General features: G+C 43.8%; 1 long non-coding RNA gene across 2 annotated transcripts in view; it reads right to left on the bottom strand.

Moving 5' to 3' along the window:
- The window catches only part of LOC104998049, a 59,436-nt gene that overhangs the window by 13,880 nt on the left and 22,840 nt on the right, over positions 1-22,716 (bottom strand). Inside the window, exon 3 of one of the 2 annotated variants that reach the window (XR_826406.1) lies at positions 9,589-10,470. The exons of the other annotated variant lie outside the window; for it this stretch is intronic. This is a non-coding gene — a long non-coding RNA (uncharacterized LOC104998049). Of the gene's footprint in view, positions 1-9,588; positions 10,471-22,716 lie in introns of those variants that run through there. 2 annotated transcript variants of the gene reach the window in all.

Raw genomic sequence — 22,716 nt, forward strand, 5'->3', positions numbered from 1 at the left:
CCAGGCTTCTCCGTCCATGGGATTCTCCAGGCAAGAACACTGGAGTGGGTTGCCATTTCCTTCTCCAATGCATAAAAGTGGGAAGTGAAAGTGAAGTCACTCAGTCGTGTCTGACTCTTAGGGACCCCATGGACTGCAGCCTACTGGCTCCTCCATCGATTTGCCAGGCAAGAGTACTGGAGTGGGGTGCCAGTTGCTTCTCCCGTCTTCTCTAACACCACAGTTCAAAAGCATCAATTCTTTGGCTCTCAGCCTTCTTCACAGTCCAACTCTCACACCCATGATTGTGTGCATGTCTGACTCTTTGCAACCCCACAGATTATAGTCCACCAGGCTCCTCTATCTGTGGAATTTCCCAGGCAAGAATACTAGAGTGGGTTGCCATTTCCTACTCCAGGGGATCTTCCTGACCCAGGGATCAAACCTATGTTTCCTGCATTGGCAGGATTCTTTACAACTGACCTACCTGGGAAGTCCACAAACTTGCATAGTTTTACTTAAAGCTTCTTCCTGCAGGGCCTGGGGAATGGGTAATATTTATTGGCATATTCAGAGAGAGGATCCACCAGCTGGGCTTGAAGTCCCAATGCACCCTCCATTATGACTGCGTTATCTATGGAAACCCCCACAATGATGCCACGCCAATCCTGACCAGCTGACTAGTCAGTCACCTCCCCTCAACTACCCCACAGTGCACATGGCCTGAACCGAGAGCATCTACTTGCCAGCCACTGTACTTTACACTCTGACATTCACATTGTCATCCTGGGAGCTCACAACCTTGAGAGACTTCTGGAGCAGGAAGGCCTGGTTATTCCTTTCTCATGGGTAAGTTCATAAATCTGATTAATGATAGGATTTGAGAGCAAACCCAGGGCTTCTCAAGGCTTGCCCAGGCTGCGGTCTGTGGCCACTGCTTTCCATTTTCCTCCATATTCTGGATAATCACTTAGTGTCTTGGGGTTCAATAAATTGATACCCAAACCACAGAAATCTCCCAAGCACTGCAGAGATTCTAGATGGAGGTGATCAGAGAAGGTTTCCTCTGCATCTTTCCTCTGCGGAAGGGCCAGGTTCGCAAACACGAAAGCCGCCTGGTCACTCAGGGTCCCACACTCCGGAGACTACCGTGTCTGCTTTACTGCTCATTTGGTACTCTCCTGACGTTCTTAATCACTTTTAAACAAAGGACCACACATTTGCCTTCTGGTCAGAGCCCTGTAAATTATGTCACCAGTCCCATCTGCAGTCAAGATGCAGAGGGCTTTAACATACATTTGCGACTTGGAGAGATAATATAACCCCTTTCTTTAACTGGCTAATCTAACCCCAGGCATTTATTATAATTCAATGTCTTACCAGCATATTTAAAAAAAATATTTTGTAATGGAGCATAGTTGATTAACAATGCTGTATTCGTTTTAGGTGTATAGCAAAGTGAGTCAGTTATACATATATATGATCAGCTTTACCGTCACTAAAACCATGTCTGTTTCTTTAACCACCTAACCAATAAAGCTAACCAAAAGGAAGAGGTTTTTTGCAGGTGCCATATGTAAAATATCACAGCATCCTAGGCTATCTTATCGTGTGCCATATGGTCATAGCACCCTTCACCCCATGAGGACACCTGACAACTCCTCTCCATGCCCTCTTCCACCTCCATCCTGAGTCCTTCCAGAGTGGCTCTCTACCCACTCCACCATACTGCCATCCCTCAAAATCTCCTCCAACTCATTTTGGCACGCTGGTTCTTTCCCTCATCTCCCATGGCTCATCTGTGTTTATTAAATATTATTTGGCACATAATGAGCTCTTCAAAACAAGAGGTTTGGATTGCAAGGGATGGGCGGTGGGCTTGCAAGCCTGCAGGAACGAGGCTGCACTGCCCTTACCTCCCTGTCTCTCCCCCACCACACCAACACTGTAACACAGACCCGGGCATCACTGTGTTGAGAAAAGAAAGCAATAGACTCAGGAAAAGCTTTGGAAATGGCCTGGTAACTTACTTAGCCTTAAAAGCTTGGATTCTAAAGGAGTCTGGAATGGAGGCTGTTGAATCCACGTTCTTCTTTACCAAGCATATCTGTTCCCGGCCCTACACTCAGGACTTCCGCCGAGAAGGTTCTCTCATGGACCAGATCTGATGGCACCCCAAGCTCAACGTCACTGGTCCTCCACAGTCCCTGGTTTAAAAAAGTGAAATAACCATTTGGAGGGCACACTTCTCCAGCCAGGGCTTCTGCTGGCCTCACATCATTTAATAAGCCCAATTTCTGATATCGTGGCATTTTTCTAGAACCTACACGGAAAGAGAGTGGATTTCTGACTGAGAATCCCCAAGGCACAGGGTGATTTCTCTTTCCAACCTCAGATACCATACTCTCCCATTCTCAGGCTTTGACAATGACAGTCACATGCCTGTCAATAGCGCTTTCTAGTTTCCAAGACAATTTTCCAATCCAGCATCCTCTATGACCTCCTCAGCTTCTCCGAGAGATCAGAGGGACCAATGTTATCCCCATTGTACAGAAGAGACAGTTCGAGTCTCAAGCTGAGCTAGCAGCAACCTCAGCACGTGTGTGGCAGCACGTTAGAAGCTGTAACCTGGCTTCTGTTTAAAGGTCAAGTTCTCATTGCGAAGCATGAGCGATGAAATCTTTTTCCTTAGATGATGGGAACATTGGCAGCTGCTTCCTAGTTTCCCCTAACTTTGGGCACGAGCCTGCCTTGGATGAGGCCATGCATTCTCTGAACGACACCGAGGTTGTGAAAGGCGTGATGGCGAGGTGAGACAATTCACCGAAAGGAGAGTGGACTTTTTAAGGCTGGAGTAAAAGAGGCCGGAGAGGGAGGCGGGGCGTGGAAGAGCCAAGAGAGGCCCTGATTGAAAAGAAAAGGGGGAAATTATCCCAATTCTAGCACTGCTGGAAAATGGGAAAGTTATTGCTGCACAAAGACCCTCTTGAAGCGCCTGCCTTCCAAAATTTCTACTGCACTCTCTGCAGTTACTTGTGTATGGCAGAAGTAGCATCTTTGTATTATATGAACAGTCTGCTTCATAATCAAATACCATCTGTCGCTACATCTGAACTTGTTTTCAACATCTGTGCGTTCTGGTCTTAACAAAGCTTTAAAAACTAATTCAAAAACTTTCACAGATCACTGACTAAATATGTACATTGACCATCTTTCCACGTTGGTTGTGTGGTGTTTCATCCATAGGTGCTTCCCTCTGCCTGGGCAGAGTGACGACGTATACACTTGGAGGCTTTATTAAGCTTATTTCCTAATGGTCTTGGGTAGCCAAGTGCAAGAGGGGGACACTTGCTTCTGCACCAAGAGGACCCATCGTATTCTTTCTTGGTGCCAACATGGTCCCTTTCTGCCAATGAGAAACCTGTAAGTTGATCAGCTACCATACCCCAATTACTCAAAATGACACTACAGATAAAATGGCAACCAAGGGGAGAATCAACTGCATGGCTTCTACGCGGCTAAAGTGTGTTTGAACAAATGGTGAAGTAAAACCATGAGAGCTCTCGGGAGGATAAGGACGCTGTTACTTTGCACATGCTTCAGAAATGTGAAGTACATCTTTACAGAACTTTTGGCCAACCCCCTGGCAGATGTTGACCAGTTTTGCTTATGTATACATCAGTTGCAGAACACTAAAACAGAGATTGGAAATTTTAATTTAGTCAAGGCAGTTGGGCTAAAATGATGGCTTTTGTTGAAGCCATTAAATAGAGCTGCCTAATGAAGTACAGTGCAGGGCTGGCAAACAGAGCCGTGATAGGAGGCAATGGCTTTGTAGCAGGAGAGAGGGAAGGCAGCGGCCGATCGGGCCTCAGAGCGCAGGCAGCAGGGCATTCTCGGACAGAGGAAGGTGTGGGGAGTCAGGACAGAGGGGAAGAGGGGCTGGAGCCATGAGCAGAGGGGTGTCTGTCCACAACACTGACCCTGGTGGAGTCTTATCAGCACACGCGTGTGTCTGTGTATGCGTGTGTGTGTGTGTGTGTGCGCCTGTGTGTATGTAAGGAGGCAAGACAGTTTTCTCTGGGAAAGCGTAAGTTCCAGCTGCCCGTTTGCAAGGGGCCAGGAGGGAAGTGTGGTGTAGTGAGCAGGTGCACAGCCCCTTGAAGGTGGTTTGGGTGAGTTTGAATCAGGGAGATGGAAGGGTGGTGGCAAGTTGTGAGGCTGGGGAGCTCGTGGGAGGGGTGGGAGGCTGCCGGGTTAATGAGTCTGGGGATTGATTCTGCTGCTTCAGTACACTTGCCCTTCCCATGGCTGCCTGACCGCAAGGAGCTATTAGGTGTGCCCGGGCGATTCTTCCTTTCCCACTCAGGGTCAGGAGAGGCAGAGCAAAGATGACCTTGGGATTGATAGAAACCCACTTTAGCGCAGTGGGGCTGATGGATCACTGTTTAGAGAATTGGACATTGACTTCTTCCACAGTGGTGAATGCATTAAAAGCACTGGGCTCTGTTTAGTTGCTCAGTCATGTCCAACTCTTTGTGACCCTATGGGCTGTAGCCCACCAGGCTCCTCTGTCCATGGCGATTCTCCAGGCAAGAGTACAGGAGTGGGCTGCCGTGCCCTCCTCCAGGGGATCTTCCCAACCCAGAGTGCTCTCACATTGCAGGTGGATTCTTTACCATTTGGTAGGCTGTGTTTATTTTTTTCTTGTTTTAGTGGGAATTTTTGCTATGTGATCACTTAATACTCTAGTAGTCATGAATATTTTAAAAGAACAAACAATACTATATTAACTGAAGACAACTATTACTATTAAATATAATTATATTCAGTATGTAAAGAAGTGAAATTTTCTTCAGTAAAAAACAATTTTTGGCCAGGTATTACAAGAAATAGAGGGAGAAACAGTCTTTGTTCCCCTTGTAGGGAACAGCATGAAATAGAAGTGTACTTTCATCAAACAACTTCTATTTTAAAAACCACCAGAGGAACTAGTTGATAATTGTTTCAAATATTGCCTGAGATTAAGCAGTGTATTTTCCTTCAAGCTGGCTCAGATATATAGACATGGCCCTATACACACAACCAACCAGCAAACAAAAACACATACACACAAAAACATGTTATTGCTGTTTAGTGTTTTGAATGTGTTTATCCTGCTGTTGGATATCTGCCAGGAAGAGGATCAGACTCCTAATTCTTCAAGTGAAGTTAGCAAAAGCTCAAGATTAAGCCCTGAAAGTTCTGTGTTTCAGAACATCTTCCCACTCTTTTTAGAGTGAGGAGCCTGCTCTGACCCGAGCATTCTGCAATGTTAACTCTTTACACAGGTGATGCTTAATGGACATGGTGAGCATTCTGACACGTACTGTTAGCTCCAATTAATTTTAAATCTTTCATAATTATAGAATCTATTAATCCCACCCACTAAAATATGCAAAAGTCAGTTCTATTGGGTTAAGGAATATTCACGTTCCACTCAGGTAAATATTGAAATCAGTTTTGTTTTGTTTTGTTTTAAATACGTATTTACTGATGGCCTGAGGGAACAACCAAGAGAGTTCTGACTGGGACATGGAAACCAGCATGGAATTCAATATTTCCTAAAATATTTCTATTCCAGCCCACAAGAGTAGATCCCTCCCTCCCCACCCCACAGGTGATTGCAATTTGTCTGTAATATTATCTCCACTGCTTCAGTTAAATATCCAGATTCATCTCCAAAGGAACACATTTCCAGGAGGCAGGGAGAAGGGGAAAGAAGGAGAATTCCAATGAGATGCTGCATATATTTTGTATGTGCTAAAGAGAGAGCAGCAGATGCAATTTTGAAAGCCAAATTATTTGGAAGGGGGTGAGAAGAAAAATCAGAACCCAGTTGACATTGCTGATCACCCTGATGTACAGTTTCCAGTTCATTTCTTTTTCCTAGGATGTAGTGTCAGTAAATGGCACTGCTCTTAACGGTCTGCCAGTATTACTGTGAGAACTCTCCATCCTTTCTGCTGGGGCTTTGCTATAACTTGGCAATTTGTAAGCACATTGGGCTGAAGCGTGGAATACACATTGTCAGTCCAGATGCAATTTTCTGTTGCAATTACCAAAAATGAAATCAAAGAAGCTGCTTGGGATTTTAGCTGATGAGGACCTTAGTGGAAAAGGAATGTCTGTGCTGCTCTTTTCTTACTCCATGTTTTTTAGTCCTTGATTTTGTTCGGATTTATTTGGGGCTATCCTCTTCTTAGAAAAACTAAAGTTTAAACACTTCTGTTAAAATCAAGGTCGCTTCCATTACAGAATACATCTTTGCGATGGCAAAAATGTGGTTTAAATATGGTTTTCGCTACTAGAAGGTAAGGGCAGCATGTGTATGCTCTGCCCGGGGCTAAGATCATTAGCTCCCTCTCAGCCACTGCAAAGCTCTTTCCATTGCTGTGCTGTTTTCCCCCAAGTTTCATGGGATTCTCTGAGCGCCCTACATTTTAGTCTGTGTTGATTCACTGGGGGACAGGGACCACATCTAAGCAAACCACTGTGTACAAGGTCTCATTATGTAACCCCTTTGTACACATCAACATGTAACTCTTGAATGAACAGTAATATTTAACAACTGACTTGGATTTCTCAACCGAATCCTACAATTTCTATGACCTTGTAGATTGGAAGACACACAATTCATAAAAAGTATGTATTGACTGCAATACGAAAGGAGGGACCACTGGAACCATCAGTAGCTTAGTGAAGACTCATGGATTCAGAGAAGGAAAAATGTTCATGACTTCAATGATGTAGACCATGCCATAGAAATGGAGTTGGTCTTCACAGATAAAACTCTGGCTTAATGGCTAAGTCGGTTTTTCTCAAACTAAGGATGAAAAACTCCAGGAAATGAATAGAAACTGACATCCGAGGGAGCAGCATGTAGTGATTATTGGCTGGAAGAACTAGGGGCCCCCAAAAAATGGGCTGTGAGATGAGATCGGGCTCACTCCCACCAGAGCTCCCCCAAGTCGAAAGCCACCATATTCACCAGTGTGCCGTCTGCTTAAGACAAACAATCAGGGTCCTGCTTGAATCCCAGGAAACCTTCAGGGTCACAAAGACCCTTCCATCAGGGACATACCCAGTTTTTTATTGTTTCACCATCTTCTCTTGTCTCTGTTCTGTTCTTCCAAAACAGAAAAGAAGAAAGGAAAAGGAAAGCAGAAGATGGAGGGAAAAAAGAAAGGGAGAGAGCAAAGAAGGGAAGGAAAAGAAAGAAAATCCGGGAACTCTTGTACATACTCAGGGGCTTCCATTTGCTTTCTGATTTCAAAGACGACTCCTCCCATCACCTTGTTCTCTGACGTGCTGAGCTGTGAGGCATTTGAGGCGTAACAGAAAGAAAAACCTTGGCCCTGCTGACAAGACACACCACAGCATCTGGGGTGCTCCTCAGAGACCCGTGGTCAGGCTAACCTGGCCTCAATTTGCTGAGCTTGCAGAACCTAGAGGATGAGGTCACATTTGGCCATGACTATAAATAGATATCAGTGACAGCTAAAACCAAAAGGGAGCTTTGCCTCTGATTTTTTAACAGGCTGATAACTCTGAACAAAGGCATTGGTCATCCATCATTATCTAGAAATCTTAAGAAGAGCAAAACAATCTGGAAAGTAATATTTGTCCCCTTCTTTCTTTTGCTTCTCTAGGCTTTCCTGGTGGCTCAGACAGTAAAGAACCCACCTGCGATGCAAGAGACCTGGGTTGAATCCCTGGGTCTGGAAGATCCCCTGGAGGAGGGCATGCCAACCCACTCCAGTCTTCTTGCCTAGGGAATCGCCATGGACAGAAAATCCCCATGCAACCTGGCAGGCTGCAGTCCACAGGGTCGCAAAGAGTCAGACATGACTGAGCGACTAAGCACAGCACAACGCAGCAAAGTCCTTTGGTCTGAGAAAGATAGCCCTTGGATTCAAATACCAAGATGAGGAAGGATTCTGAGGAATTCCCCCTTGCCTGGGATTCCCTAAGAAAAAGTATCCAACCATTCTCTTCCAGCAAATGGAATCCCGACCCATTTTGAAGCTGCCCAATAACTGTATCACAGAAGCAACTTTAAATAATACACTATGGATTCACAGTGAGACCTAACATGGCAGTCTGCAGCAAACCCCTCCTCCTGCCGTCGGCGTTACTTATATGTCACATAACTCATTGTCTCCTGAGAGCCCACCCTTGGCTACCAACTTAGCAGAGCTGAGCAAGAGTAAAATAGCCTCCCTCGCTTCCAACCACAGCCTGTAAGAACCGGGGTCCAGCCATCTGCAGCACCTGTTCGTAGACAACTCAGTGGAGGTATTTGTCTTCCTAATCACAAAGAGAATTCACACAGGGAGGCAAGGTTCCTCCATTTTATGGAGTGGCGGGACGGGCTGCCTGGGAGCCAGCCTTCCACTTCCCAGAAGCACAAGCTGCTGCTGCTCTCTGAGCCTCTGAACCCCCTTGCATCCAAACAGCAGGGTCAGCATGCTTTGGTGAGAGAACAGGAGCCCCAGCCCTGGGTTCTAACATTAATAACAGGATCCGAGCAAAGTCTGTTCAGTCAGAAAATGCAAGTAAAACTCTAAAAAAACCGCCATCTGGCCCAGGGAAACATGTCATCTTTCAGACTATGCATAGCATCAGTGTTTTTCTTTCCACTAATTTAGCACTCTGCCCCATCTCCCCTGCCACCTCACCCCCCATCCGCCACTACCTCCGCCATCCCCTCTCCACAGCTCTGTCATTTGAGAAGCCCCGTCTTCACTTTTCTTTGTATTTAATTTTTCATATCATTCGCAGGACATATCACATATTTGTTGTGATGTATTCAATACCCATCCCTCCTCTGACTTTGGAAAAGGCTATCACCTTCCCCTCCTGCTCTGGGACAATCTGCCAAGTCCGCAGTTTGTGATTTTTGTCGTAATCCATGTGCTGAAACAGTCAGGAGAGACTGTCTCAAGATACTTCAGGTCCCCAAAGCTGCCTTCCACCCTCTGTCTGCCTGCTCAGCTTTAATTCCAAGGAGGCAGCAGGGTAAGCCTGGGCTGAGCACCATGTGGTGTGACCTTGGTGAGAATAAGAAGCTCACTCTTTTCTTCTCATTATCCACTAGGAATGAAGATATTTGGATTTGCTAAAAATGTATAAAACTATATTTAAAATTTGCCCTAATATGCTGGGGATACAAATATAAGAAAATAAAATTCTGCCACTTGCTTTTATTAAAAAAAAGCATAACCACTTTTTATTGAAATACAGTTAATTTACAACATTGTGGTTGTTTCAGGTATACAGCAAAGTGACTCAGTCTATACATTCTTTTTCAGATTCTCTTCCATTATATGTTATCACAAGACATTGAATAGAGTTCCCTGTGTTATAAAGTAGGTCCTTGGTGGTTATCTCTTTTATATATAGTAGTGTGTGTATATGTTAATCCCAAACCCCTAATTTATCTCCATCACCCGCCCCACTAGCTCCTCTGATAATCATTTTTGTTTTCTATGTCTGCGTTTATTTCTGTTTGTAAATAAGCTCATTTATATCATTTTTTTTAAGATTCCATATATCATATGATGTTTGTCTGACTTACTTCATTTAACATGATCATCTCTAGGTCCATCCATGTGGCTTCAAATTATGCCATTTGCTTTTAGTCATGATGGGTATTGGCTCCATCTCAAATGGCAAAATATTTATATTTAGAGTGAGTGAGAGAGGCAAAGACAGAGAGAGAAAGAGGGCAGGATGGAGAGACAGAGAAATGAGAAAGGAAAATGAACACTCAAAACTACTGAGGTAGGCCAGTTACCATTCTCAGTAAAAGATCTTAAAGAACCACATGGGAAGAGAAACCCATCATCCCGACGTCAGTACACATCGGCCATGTGCAAAGTTCTACTGGGGAAACCAAAAAGGATAAGACTCAGTCCGTCCCTTACGAAAGACCTAGGTGGTGCTCACTACAAGCCAGCATAGAAACTAGGGACCAAGACAAGCCTTTTTTGTTACAGGTATCACCTTCTCCCTTGCTTCTTATTATAGAGGCACATGTTTGAGCCCTCTCACTGGAAGATAAACTCCTTGAAGGCAAAATCCATCATCACTTTAACCTAGATGGTAGGGACCAAGAGGAAATGGATCCCCAGTGAATTCAGATGAATGAATGGTCCCCTGGACTGGACAAGCTCATCAGGCAGGTCAGGTCACTCTCTGTGATCCTATGGAGGGGAGGTCAGGGGGAGAACACTCAGGAATTCCATCCATATAGTTCCCGCATCCCTCTGTCAGCAGCTATAAAATGAGTGACACCCACCTCCACCACCCCCGACACACAGTCCCCGCAGGGCTGTATACACAAAATAACACTTTGGGGCAAGGCAACACCATGATGGACAAACTCAAGTCTTCTGCATACAGTTGGGACTCCACATCTGCGGATTCCGCATCTTCAGATTCCACCAGCTGGAAGGTTAAAAATATTTGGAAAAAAAATTCAGAAATTTCCAAAAAGCAAAACCTAACTTCCCATGCTGGCAACTATTTATATATCATTTACATTGTGTTTACAATGATTTACATAGTATTTACATCATAGTAGGTGTTCCTAAAGGAGATCAGTCCTGGGTGTTCATGGGAAGGACTGATTTTGAAGCTGAAACTCTAATACTTTGGCCACCTGATGTGAAGAGCTGACTCATTTGAAAAGATCCTGATGCTAGGAAAGATTGAGGGCAGGAGGAGAAGGAGACGACAGAGGATGGGATGGTTGGATGGCATCACCAACTCAATGGATGTGGATTTGGGTGGACTCGGGAGTTGGTGATGGACAGGGAGGCCTGGCGTGCTGTGGTTCATGGGGTCGCAAAGAGTCAGACACGACTGAGCGACTCAACTGAACTATGATTTAAAGCATGTGCCTAGGCTGTGTGCTAGCGCTACACCATTTGACATAAGGGACTTTGAGCATCCACAGATTTGGTATCCTCAGGGATCCTGGAACTAATCTTTCAAGGCTACCAGGGGACAACTACTCCCCAAACAGGTTTGCAATCCATTCTAAGCCTTTGACCTAAATGAATCTTTGCTGGGACTTGTATTCCTCAACCATGCTCCTTTCTGCCAAGTCGTTAGAAACAGAATCTCATTATCTCAAGACCTTCTTCTTCTTTTCCTGCTAAAAGTCACTTCATTTCTCCACACAGGGAATCCAAAAGTCAACCCCACTACTGACTCTGATCTTGGGCAGGCCACTCAGCCAGTCAGTGTCTCCATCTTCCCCTTTTCTAAAACGAGAGAAACACCGACCACCACTCCTACTTTTACGGCAGGAATTTGGGCCACTCAAAGGAGGCAAAATTATATGAATGCAGAGCAAAACTGTAAAATGTTTTCCAAATGCGATGTGCGACTCTTATCCCGGGCTGTCCCAGGATTTATTTTGTGAAATTGAGACTTTCCCTTGACATTTGTGGGTCTTTGTTTTGCCCACCTATCAAGGCAGACATTTGCTTTGAGATCTTGAGCAAAAGATACTGTCGTACTACAAATTACCGTGATCTAATTAGGCCTCCCTCCATAAATCTGTCATTTGCAAGCCATTCAGGCCTGCTCAGCCCAGCCCTTGATTTAAACTGCTCCAGGAGTCTAGCCGAAGATGTGTCCAGGACAGAATCCAACACAATATTCTGGTCTCCTCCCACTGCTCCCTTGAGGATGGGTTGCTCACCAATTTTGGCCACAATCACAGTTATGTAGAAGAGAGATTCATTATAGTTTGGGCATAGATCTTAACCAGTGCCCATGCAACCTCGTGACAACATTATTTAGCATTCAGATTGGATGTGAGCTCTTATTGGGAAAAGAATATTGCGGAAGATTAGTGTTGCCTGGTCCTTGAAGCAAAGAGAGACAAATAGGAAAGAAGCATATTTTCTCTGTTGAATTGACAGGTGTGTGCAGCATTTCCTATATGATGGATACTTTGAAATGACATATAAAACAGAGCTATGGTTTAAAAAAAAAAATTGCTGGTGCTGGCCAAATCAAATAATGTCCATTCCTGGTTGTTCTGGCTGAAGAAGATAAAAAAAGAGGTATGGAAAATTCAAAGCAACGGGTAATCTAAAACTCATTTATACTGGGTTTTAGAATGCGTGTTTATACTTATCTGATGATGGGTGTCGCAGAGGTTCTGGGAATCCTTCCGTACCAACGTAGCAATACCACTGTGTCCTCCCCCTGGAAAATCTGGGAAGCAGGAAAACTCCCCATTTTTCCTCTTCATGCCTCCTTCCCCACTACTGATATTTCAGCTTTGCTAACCTTGCCCCACCATCCACAAACACACCCCCACACTTCCACCTTAATATCTTTCCGCACCTCATTCCAGGCTATTTGGGTTTCAAAGTAATGCTCTGTGTGCAAAGCAAACAGAAAAAGGTGGAATATCAACAAAGCTTTATTAAACAGCTAATGGGCTTCTACTCTGCAGGAACCAGTGAGCTAGGCTGGGAGAGCCCGACTCCGTGCACACACACAGCAGGATATGTCTCCCAGAGCTTCCTTTTCCAAGTCGGGACTGGGAAGGACACAGAATCATCAGGTAACAGATGAAGACAGCACGTGGGGACCACAGAGGTGAGGTAGGAGGGGCGGGGTCAGAGTCCCAGGAGACGAGCAGGTGATTTAGTCAGGGGCTGGGAGAGGAATGAGCACTTTGTGCAGCTGTGAAGGGGCAGGGGCGTGAGACGCCAGAGACCCTGGAAGTACTGACAGGGCCACACTGGACTTCAGCCCCGCATCCCTGGAGGGTTTTCGAGGCAGTCCTAAGTTTGAATCAGCAAGGGCCAACATGAAGATCGCAGTGTTTATCCGATGGATGAGGCGATCGAGGAGGAGAAGGAGGGCAGGAGAAACGAAGCAGAAGGATCAGAGGAAAGAAGAGGGAGAGGAATTAACCAATAAAGGGCCATTTTAGCGTCCCCCTTCACAGGGGCTCAGCTTAATGGGGGAGGCGAGCGCCCACACACATCAAGGAGAGTGCAGAACCAAGCTTTTGCAGCAGAGGCTCGCGGGAAGGAAAGTCTGAGGAAACGTGAGCAGGGGCCTGAAACCTTACTAAGGAAAGGGGTCAATGAGTGTTTTCAAAATAAAAAAGGCTGAGAAGAGAACAGTGAACGGGGGTGGCACCAGAGGTCAGCCGGCACATTCAAGGGTTTTATTGTCGCTATCAAAAAGATGCTTGGAAAGGAAAAGGAGGAAGGGAAAACGCTTTTAAGTTTTAAGTTCCTTTTTTCTTTCCTCAAAAAGAGGCATGTGAGCGATGGAGCTGAGGGTTATTTTCGTCTATTTTGGGAGATGATGCTGGTGTCATTGCACTCCAACCAGTCAGGGAGAGGAGATGTGAGTAACCGAGTCCAAGCCTGGATTTCTGAGGCTGAAACTGACAGCGATCTGTGCCCGGAAGCCAGGCACGACGGCAGCCAGGACGTGTGCAAGGGAGAGCTCGTGGCCCTCGGCCTCTGCAGGGACGCAGCCGAGACGCAGGGTGAGCTGCCATTTTTATGGCTGTGCCCTTTAGGTCTCTCCAATTTCCAGGGGGGGAAAAATTCTGGGGCCGGGGGGAGAAAAACAAAACAGCTCTTCCTGAAGGACCACCCTGGACTCAATGCCAACCTGAGACAGCTGCTGATGGGGAACAACAACATCAAGGACCTACTGTCCCTTCCTGCCCCTCCTCCGCCGCCGCCACCCCTGAAAGAACTGTGAAAAGACCAAGAGTTGGTGGGCAGCCAACAAGAACTAAAGAACTTGCAGCTGGTAAAACCACCTGTGCCTTGTCAAATTCCAGCCAAAACAATCCCTTCCCCCAAGCCTCCCGTTCAAGAGAAGGGGAGAAAATCTGATAATAAGATGAGAATCAAGGGGGTGGAAAGTGAGTCGAGTGGCTCCAGACCAAGCCCTAAGCCAGTGGGGGAAGAGAATATTGGGAAGTTGTGCCAACGGAGGTAAAAAATTAGGCGCTGTGTTCTTGAGAGAGAAAGAGAGTAACAACTGTGAGATGGAGCTAGACGGGCCACGCTGAGAATCCAGCTCTCCCAATGGGCAGAGCTTTGCAGCATCAAGGCTGAGGTCTGGATCACTGAGGCAAATGGTGCAAGAAGAGGGGGCACAAGTTCAAATAAATACTTGGGAATATTCCAGAAAGGATCCCTCTGCCCTTTCCAACTGTAAAGTCAAAAAGCTATCTAGAGGTTTAATGCTCCCCAGGTGCATCCCTTCTGGGGCTTCCCTGATGGCTCAGTGGGTAAAGAATCCACCTGCAATGCAGGAGACACAGGAGACATGGTTAAATCCCTGGGTGGGGAAGATCCCCTGGAGAAGGAAATGGCAACCCATTCCAGTATTCTTGCCTGGAAAATCCCATGGACAGAGGAGCCTGGTGGGCTACAGTCCGTGGGGTCACAAAGAGTGAGACAAGACTGAGCATAAGGCACACGTGGAGGCATAAGTGACTTTATCTGTCCTCTTAATAAGACCATGTGCTCATGTACAGAACGACTAAGAGTCACACCGCTTATCTGTCATGCTACATCTGCCTGAGAGATTTGTGTTCAGAAGGCCGAGGTCCCATAGCCTGGATTTATAAACAGGGCATGAACAGCGGTAATATCTTTATTTGAGACATTTGAGGATCATGGAGAAACAACACATCTTCGAAGGAGACATGTTCTCAGATTCAGTCTCTAATGGGATTACCTCCTCTTTCAACTCCATTCTTTCCTTTCTTCCACTTGCTGTGAAGAAATGCTGCCGTAAGTTTGGTTATCATTCTTCTAGCAGAGGTGTTTTAAAGTAATCATCCATTCATTTGAAGTGCTAATAAATGCTGGTGCTAAAATTAGAAAGTTCTCCTTGTCCTTTGAAGATTAGCTGAATCTCTAACTAATGTTATCATTGGCCAGGTAATGTTGGCATGAACCTGAATTGAATTTTTGCTGGCATCCCCAGCTGAAATCCACATCACAGTTATAGCCATTAAAGATTAGTAGGTCATTCCCTGTGTTAAGACTTCATTTCCAAGGTATTTATTCATTTCACTGATGACTGCCACCCCTGCCTGGCTTTTTATTTGGAGTGTTCAAGAGAATGCCATGACCAGAAGGACAGTGAGAATAAATAAACCCATGGTCAGTGTCCATTGTAAACACCCAAAACATGTTCTATCATTTATCATGGTGCAATTGGTAAAAATGGAAAATAGGGTTTCTCTTTTTCCCATATTAAAATCTTCCATTTTATACACAAAAGTACATCGTCATTACAACAAACTCAAATAATGATCATTCAATAATAATAATTGAAATGGAGCAAATTTCAATGACATGTTTATAAAAAGCACGGTGTTTTTAATGGTAATAGTACTTTTGTGGTATTCCTGCAGAAAATATGTAACTTAAATTTAACTATGAGCAAACAAATCCAAATTAAAGGATTTTCTACAAAATAATTGATCTGTACTCTTCAAAAAATATCAAGGTTAAGAAAGACACAGAAAGCCTGAGGACCTACTCTAGGATAAATGAGACCAAACAGTCATGATCACTAAAAGATAGCTATGAAGAAAGTCCTAGAAATTTGATAAAGACTGAACAGGGATTCTATAACAGTATAATTTTAATGTTTAATTTTCTGATTCATTTTAACATTTTACTATAATTGTATAAGAAATATCTCAGTTCTTAGAAAATAACACTGAGGTATTAAGAGGTAAAGGGACTTTATATTTCTAACTTAACTTTCCAATGGTTCAGAAAGAAAAGACAATATGCATACATAGATGAACATAGAGAGAAAGAACAATAAAGCAAGGGAGTAAAATGGAAACAATTGGTTAATCTGGGCAAACCCCAGATTGCGTATGGGAGTTCCTTGGAATATTCTTAGAACTTTCCCTTGTTTGGAATAATATTTTAAAAAGCAAAATTGTCTCCCATTTCCTGCCTTGGAGTTAACTATTTACATATTTACAGTACAATGCATATTCTGTGGTATGCAGATTCTAAAATGTTTCCAAATGCACCCAACCTCCTGGTAGTCAAGTCCTTGCGTGATCCCCTCCCAGCTGTGTGTGGGCGGAAGCTAGTGACTTGTTTGTAAAGAATAGAATGCTGCAAAAGTGATGGATGTCACTTCTGAAATTCAGCTGGAAAGGTCTGCGATGTCCATCTTGCTCACACTCTCTCCGGTTCGACTCACTTGTTCACTCTCAGGAAAGTCGGCTGCCATATTTCAAGTTGCCTTAAGGAGAGGTTCATCTGGCAACTAAGGGTGGTCTCCAGCCAACAGCTATTGAGGATCTGAGGCCCTCGATGCAACAGCAGACAAGGAACTCAATCGTGCCACCAACCCACAAGTCAACTTGGAAGCTGATCCTTTCTCAGTTGAACCTTAAGATAACTGCAGCCCTGGCCAACACCTGGACAGCAGCCTTTAGAGGTCCTGAACCAGAGGGCCCTGTTAAGCTGTACAAGGAATCCTGACCCACAGAAACTGTAAGATAATTGCTTCTCTAAGACACTAAGACTGGAGGAATTTTATTATGCAGAAATAAGCAATACTTTTGCCAACTTCTTATATATATATATTTTTTTCCTTTCTTGTAGGGGAGGAGGTTATAGTATCATAGAGAATTTTTCATGTTACCATGTAAAACATTGCTTCATTATTTTTAACATTCAGTGTTAACTGTTGTTCAGATTCAGCATTGCAAAGGAGCATTTGGCAGAGGGGGACAATGGGAGTTAAAATCTAGCCCGTGATCTATTCACCAAAGTGTGCTTCCCAGGATTTGCTTTATTTAACCAGAGGAGAGGGGTATTTTTTTCTTATTTACATAAATGCGCCCTCTGTGCTAGTGGAACCCTGTTAATGGCCGCATAATATTCCATGGTGTGGATATACTTTAATTTCTTTAACCAACCTCATCTTGGTGGCCATTTAGATCACCTCCTGTGTTGTAATTGCAGTAATAATAATAATCATATAATAAACTGCAGTGAACATCTTCAATATAGTTGCATTTCTGGGTACAAACATTTCTGTAGAAAAGATTCCAAAATGGGATTCAAGATGGACATAGATTATGTCCATCTTGAATTTTGATAGATTCTGACAAATTAACCTTACAAAAGGTTTTCACCTTGTTTGTACTCTGAGTATAAGTAGTAGTGTTAGTTGCTCAGTCATATCTGACTCTTTGCAACCCTGTGGACTGTAGCCGCCCTGGATCCTCTGTCCTTGGGATTCTCCAGGCAAGAATACAGAAGTGGGTTGCCATTTCCTTCTCCAGGGAGAAAGTATAAAGAAGTGGCCTATTTCCTTAGCCCTTCACTAACACTGGATGAGATCAATCTTTTAAATATTTGCAATCTGATAAGTAAAAAATTTTATCTCAGTTTTACAGATCATTTGTAGGAAGCCAAATATTCCTAACTTTCTGACTCTGAGTCAGGACCATTTCCTAGTAATACCGAGTCAATCTTTTCCCACAAATATGCAGGCAATGTTGAATAAATCTGTTAGAGATCAGAGAATCAGACCTTACTCAACCAACGTCTGTTCCCTCAATCCTATCTCTTATGTGAAATGTGAGAAGAGAGAAATACAATGCCAAGTGAGGGTAGTGAAGTGTAGAATTTCAGCAAAGGTCTTCCGGCGTTTGACTTTCTGATCACGTCTCAATAAAAATTTTATTGACTCTTTACCTGATTTGCTTGTTTAGCAGCCACCACCAGCCCTTTTGCAAATAAGATCACTTTCATTCAGCTGTTTTGATGTAGGTTATGTGGGCAGAAACAAACGCTAGTCAGAATGTCTGGGCTTAGGCCCCACGTGACTGTAAGCCTTGTGCTTCTACTAGGAGAGTATGTTAGGCTAAGTGCTCTGGGAAGCAGACATACATAAGAATTTTATTAGGGGAAAACTCTGTGGTAGAAAAGGAGGGACCTCCCTGGCGGTCCAGTGGTTAAGAATCTGGGCTCCCAGTGCAGGGGGCTTGATCGCTGGTCAGGGAACTAGATCCCACATGCCAAACTAAGAGCCTGCATGCTAACTAAGATGCTGCAAACCACAGCTCAAGATCCCGAGTGCTGAAACTAAGACCTGGTACCACCAGACAAATGTAAAACAAGAAGAGAAAGAAAGAAAACGAAGATGGTGAAGGAACAAGGGAAAGCTGGAGCTGCCAGACAGTGATACAAGTCTGAGCCCAAGGGAAGGAGAAAAGAAGGAGAAATTGTCCAGAAGCATGATAGACTTCCCTGCAATCTCAGGAAGTTTCAGCAAGACTTCAGGAAACCCTCAAACCAAAGGCCAGCCATTGGAAGAGTCCAGTGTCTCCCAGAGTGCAATCTGCCTCAGTATTCTTGACACACTCAATCATTGGCCAAGAGAGGCTCAGAGGAAGCACAGCCCTGGTGTGAATGGGGTGGTTGATTTTAAAGCACAGAAGCTAGAGGCCTCCGTCAACTGTACTTCGTAGAACTGGAGGCCTCCTAAGCACGTTGTCATGTCCACCGCTACACATTCTCAATGAGTTAGTCTGCAGACAGAGCCTCAGTAGAATTATAACAGTAGAAAATAGAGAGGGAATTTGTGCTCCATTTTTGGTTTCTTGCTTCCATAAGTTCTATGCAATTGCTTGCCTTATTTCCAAATAAATTAAAGTCTTTCTATCTGGTTAATGATTGCACAACTTTCCTAAGTCCCACAGGTAAAAGGTGAAGACTTGGAACAGAGAAGCAGCTGGAATACTGTGAGCAAGAAACAAAAAAATCCACAGGAATTGTGGGATATAGAAGAGCAAAGAAGAAGGAAGAGGAAAAGACAGAGGAATCCTAGAAATCCTGAAAGGCATGTGGCCTGGGAGAAACTCCACAAAAAGCTGGGTGAAGGATATTGAACAATAAGAATGTCCAATCATCAGAAGAACGGTTATTTTATGCAAAGCATCAGCATCAGATATACAAATTGCCAATATTTACTAGGTTTATAAGTGCTAGATTTGGGGGAAAGAGAGATCAATACTAGTTCCTCTCTAAAATATATCTCTTAGATACTACAATTGAGTTCTTTTTGCCTTGTCTCCAGTGGACATTTGATTACACTGAGCTCTAAGGAGCAACCCCAATTTTTTTGTCAAATTCAAATTTATCTTGATCATATATTCTTTTAGAATATTTATAAGCCAGAACTTGAATATATCTTGTGCTGTGCAAACACTGTCCGAATGGTTCGATCTGTGCCTGTGCGTTTGGACCGGTCAAATCGGACCCTTCAGACTGTAAAGCCTTTAGGAGTAACTCTAAAACATAAATATTTCTGTAGCCCCGGCATTTATCACAAGAAAATTATTATTGATTATGATCGTGATGTTTGAATCCTGAAGTCTGTGTACAAAAGTAAAATATTTATACACGTTAATACAACTCCAGTCGGCTTCCCCCTATCTGTTTCTTTCACTTGTGTCTTCGCTTCATTTGGTACTGTCGATCAATCACTTATTGAATGACGCGTCTTCATGGGCTGCCATTATATTAAGTTCTTGGCTCTCCTCCTAGCTCCCTGCTTCCTCATTGCCCCCAGCTATCTTTGGCTTTCTCTCACCTCTTAATTTTGAATATTACACATCAGTCTTTCTGAAGCTTTCCTTTTCCTTGCTCCCATTATCACCTCTAACCTAATGCTCCTATTTTACATTTCCAAATTTTACTTAGCTTTGATCGTATAGTTTCTAGTCCTCCAGGATGTCTCCTCTAAAACATTCTGCCATCATTGCTAATTCAGTTTGGTCCAAAGCCTTCTCTCACTATCAGCATCAATACCATTACTATTGTCTTTCAATCCTACAAAGGAAACTTTGATGATAGTTTTGAATTATTCTTTCTGATTCCTCTACTTGCCTCTGAGTGCTTTACCAAATTGTATTTCTGTTTTCTTTATGAAACAATATTTCAGCAACCTTCCTTGTCCCAAACCCTCAGCTTAATGAGGTTGTGTGGTCCTTTAAGCTTGACTCAAATACCTTTCTCCATTTAAGGGAAATCTTAGGGTCTCTTCCAATGTTTCCAGAGTTTTCTGGAGATCTTCCATTTCCACTGGTCATTCCGGCCTCCTATTTGCTGCTTTCTAGTGAGTTTTCGGTCTCCCTGACAACTCCTCTTTGAGGCTGTTCACACTGCCTACCTCAAATGGACCCCAAAATAGCTTTGGTTAATTTTACCCCAAACACCTCTCCCCCAGCAATGCCCTTTGAGTAAATGTAACTGAAGATTGCAATGGTAACAGCAAGGGGCCCATGCGCTTGCTCTCAGAGCAGACAACAAAACTAAATATTTAATTTCCCTGCAGGGACTGAATCCTCACTCCCTGCATTGGAGGCACAGAGTCTTAACCACTGGATCACCAGGGAAGTCCCTCCTATAAATTCTTACTTCTTCTTGTATTCTTTTCCACTTAGAGAAGACTCTTTAGCATTTCTTTTGGGATAAATTTAGTACTGATGAACTCTTAGCTTTTGCTCATTTGAGAAGGTCTTGATCTCTCCTTCAATTCTGAATGATAAATATGCTGGGTAGAGTATCCTAGGTTGTAGGTTTTTCCCACTCAGCACTTTAAATATATCATGCCACTCCCTTCTTGCCTACAAAATTTCTGCAGAAAAATCAGCTGATAGCCTTATGGGGGTTCCTTGTATATGACTCTTTATTTTTCTCTTGCTGCCTTTAGAATTCTTTATCTCTGACTTTTGCCGTTTTAATTATGATATGCTTTGGTATAGGTCTCTTTCTTTTTGGGTTCATCTTGTTTGGGGTTTTTCTGTGCTTCCTATATCTGAATACCTGTTTCCTTCTTGAGCTTCAGGAATTTTTCAGCCATAATTTTACCAAATATATTTTTGACCACTTTCTCTCTCCTGGGACCTGTGTAATGCAAATGCTGATATGCTTGATGTTGTCCCAGAGGTCATTAAACTGTTCTCCTTTTTATTGTTGCTTTTCTTGTTGCTGTTCTGATTTGGTGATTTCCATTATTCTATCTTCCAAATCACTTATGTGCTCTTCTTTATCACCTAGTCTACTAAAATCACCTTCTAATGTATTCTTTATTTCAGTTATTAAGTTCTTCAACTCTGACTTGGTTCTTTTTTATATTTTATAATTCCTTGTTAAGATTCATATTGTGTTCATCTGTTCTTCTCTCTAGTTCAGTTAGCATTCTATTATGAATGCTCTGAGCATTATCTGGTAAATTATTTATATCTGTTTCATTAGTTGTATTTTCAGGTTTTCTTCTTGTTCTTTCATTTGGAACAAATTCCTCTGTCTTCTCATTTTGTTTAACTTTATCTGTCTGTGTGTACTTAGGTGAGAAAGTAACCTCTCCTGGTCTTGAAGGCAGTTCCTTGTATGGGAGCATCCCTGTGCAGTCTATGAACGTGCAATGGTTCTGCTGGTAAAGCTGGATCTGGAGCAAGTATGGATCACCTCTTCCCCCAAGGTAGGCAGGCAGCTATCACTTTGGTGAGAGGTGGGGCTGGATGAAAGAGGCTAGAGCTTTTGCCAGATGTGAGCTGGGGCTTCTCCCACGCTCAGTGGCTGTCCACCCTACCGGGTTGGGGTCAGGGCCCAGCACACTGAAACAGAAGCCCTGAGGGTCAGATTCAAGCTGATTCTGTTCCCTCTGAGTGTGCGTTCTACCCCTTGCCAGCAAGGGCACCTTTGGCCCCGAGGGAAGCAGCGCAGGAACGAGAGAGGCCAGGGTGGGTGCTCAGTGTGCAAAAGGGCATGCGATGGTCCCACTGCACAGAGCTCCAGACCACTCCTGATCTGTTGCCTTCAGATGGTCCACCCTGTCCTATTTGGATGCCATGCCAGACCTGAGCAGCTCTTTCCCCCTCATTTGGGAGAGTTTTCTGAACTCGGATTCTCATTTGCTCTGTGATATTCAAGCTCCTAGAATAAGAGGAGATGCTCTCAAAGAAGAGAAGGATTTTGGAATTCTAAAGTTACTAACGATCTTGGGGCAACACTTCTAAAATTCTGGGGACAAAGAGTTAATCACAGTAAAGTGAAAACAACTTAGATTTTGAAAGAAGGCTGTCTTAAACACACTCCTTAACTTCTCATTGGTTCAGAACTTCTTTGCTAAGAGGTCCATGACGACACGATAGAGGGTCAAAGAGAACTGAATATGCATCCCAGACACGTTATCAGGACATCTCCGTTTTCGTTGTTTACTGATCTGATTATCTGTTCCTGAAAAATTATCCATTCCAAAACACAATGGCTTAAAACAACAGCTTGTTACTGTCTGTCATGGTTTGGGAGCACTGATTGAGTTCTACTGGGTGGATCTTGCTTAGGACTTCTCTCCACACTAACACCCAAAAGGGCTCCCCCTTCTGGTCGGCATCTAATGCTGGTTGATGACCGGAAGTTCACTTCAGTTCAGTTCAGGTCACTCTCAGTCGTGTCCGACTCTTTGCAACCCCAGGGACTGCAGCACGCCAGGCTTCCCTGTCCGTCATCAACTCCCAGAGCTTGCTCAAACTCATGTCCATCAAATCAGTGATGCCATCCAACCATCTCATCCCCTTCTCTGCCTGCATTCAATTTTTCCCAGCATCAGGGTCTTTTCCAATGAGTC

The sequence above is a fragment of the Bison bison genome, unplaced genomic scaffold, assembly GCF_000754665.1.
Source record: "Bison bison bison isolate TAMUID 2011002044 unplaced genomic scaffold, Bison_UMD1.0 scf7180017864322, whole genome shotgun sequence".
In the NCBI taxonomy this organism is placed as follows: domain Eukaryota; kingdom Metazoa; phylum Chordata; class Mammalia; order Artiodactyla; family Bovidae; genus Bison; species Bison bison.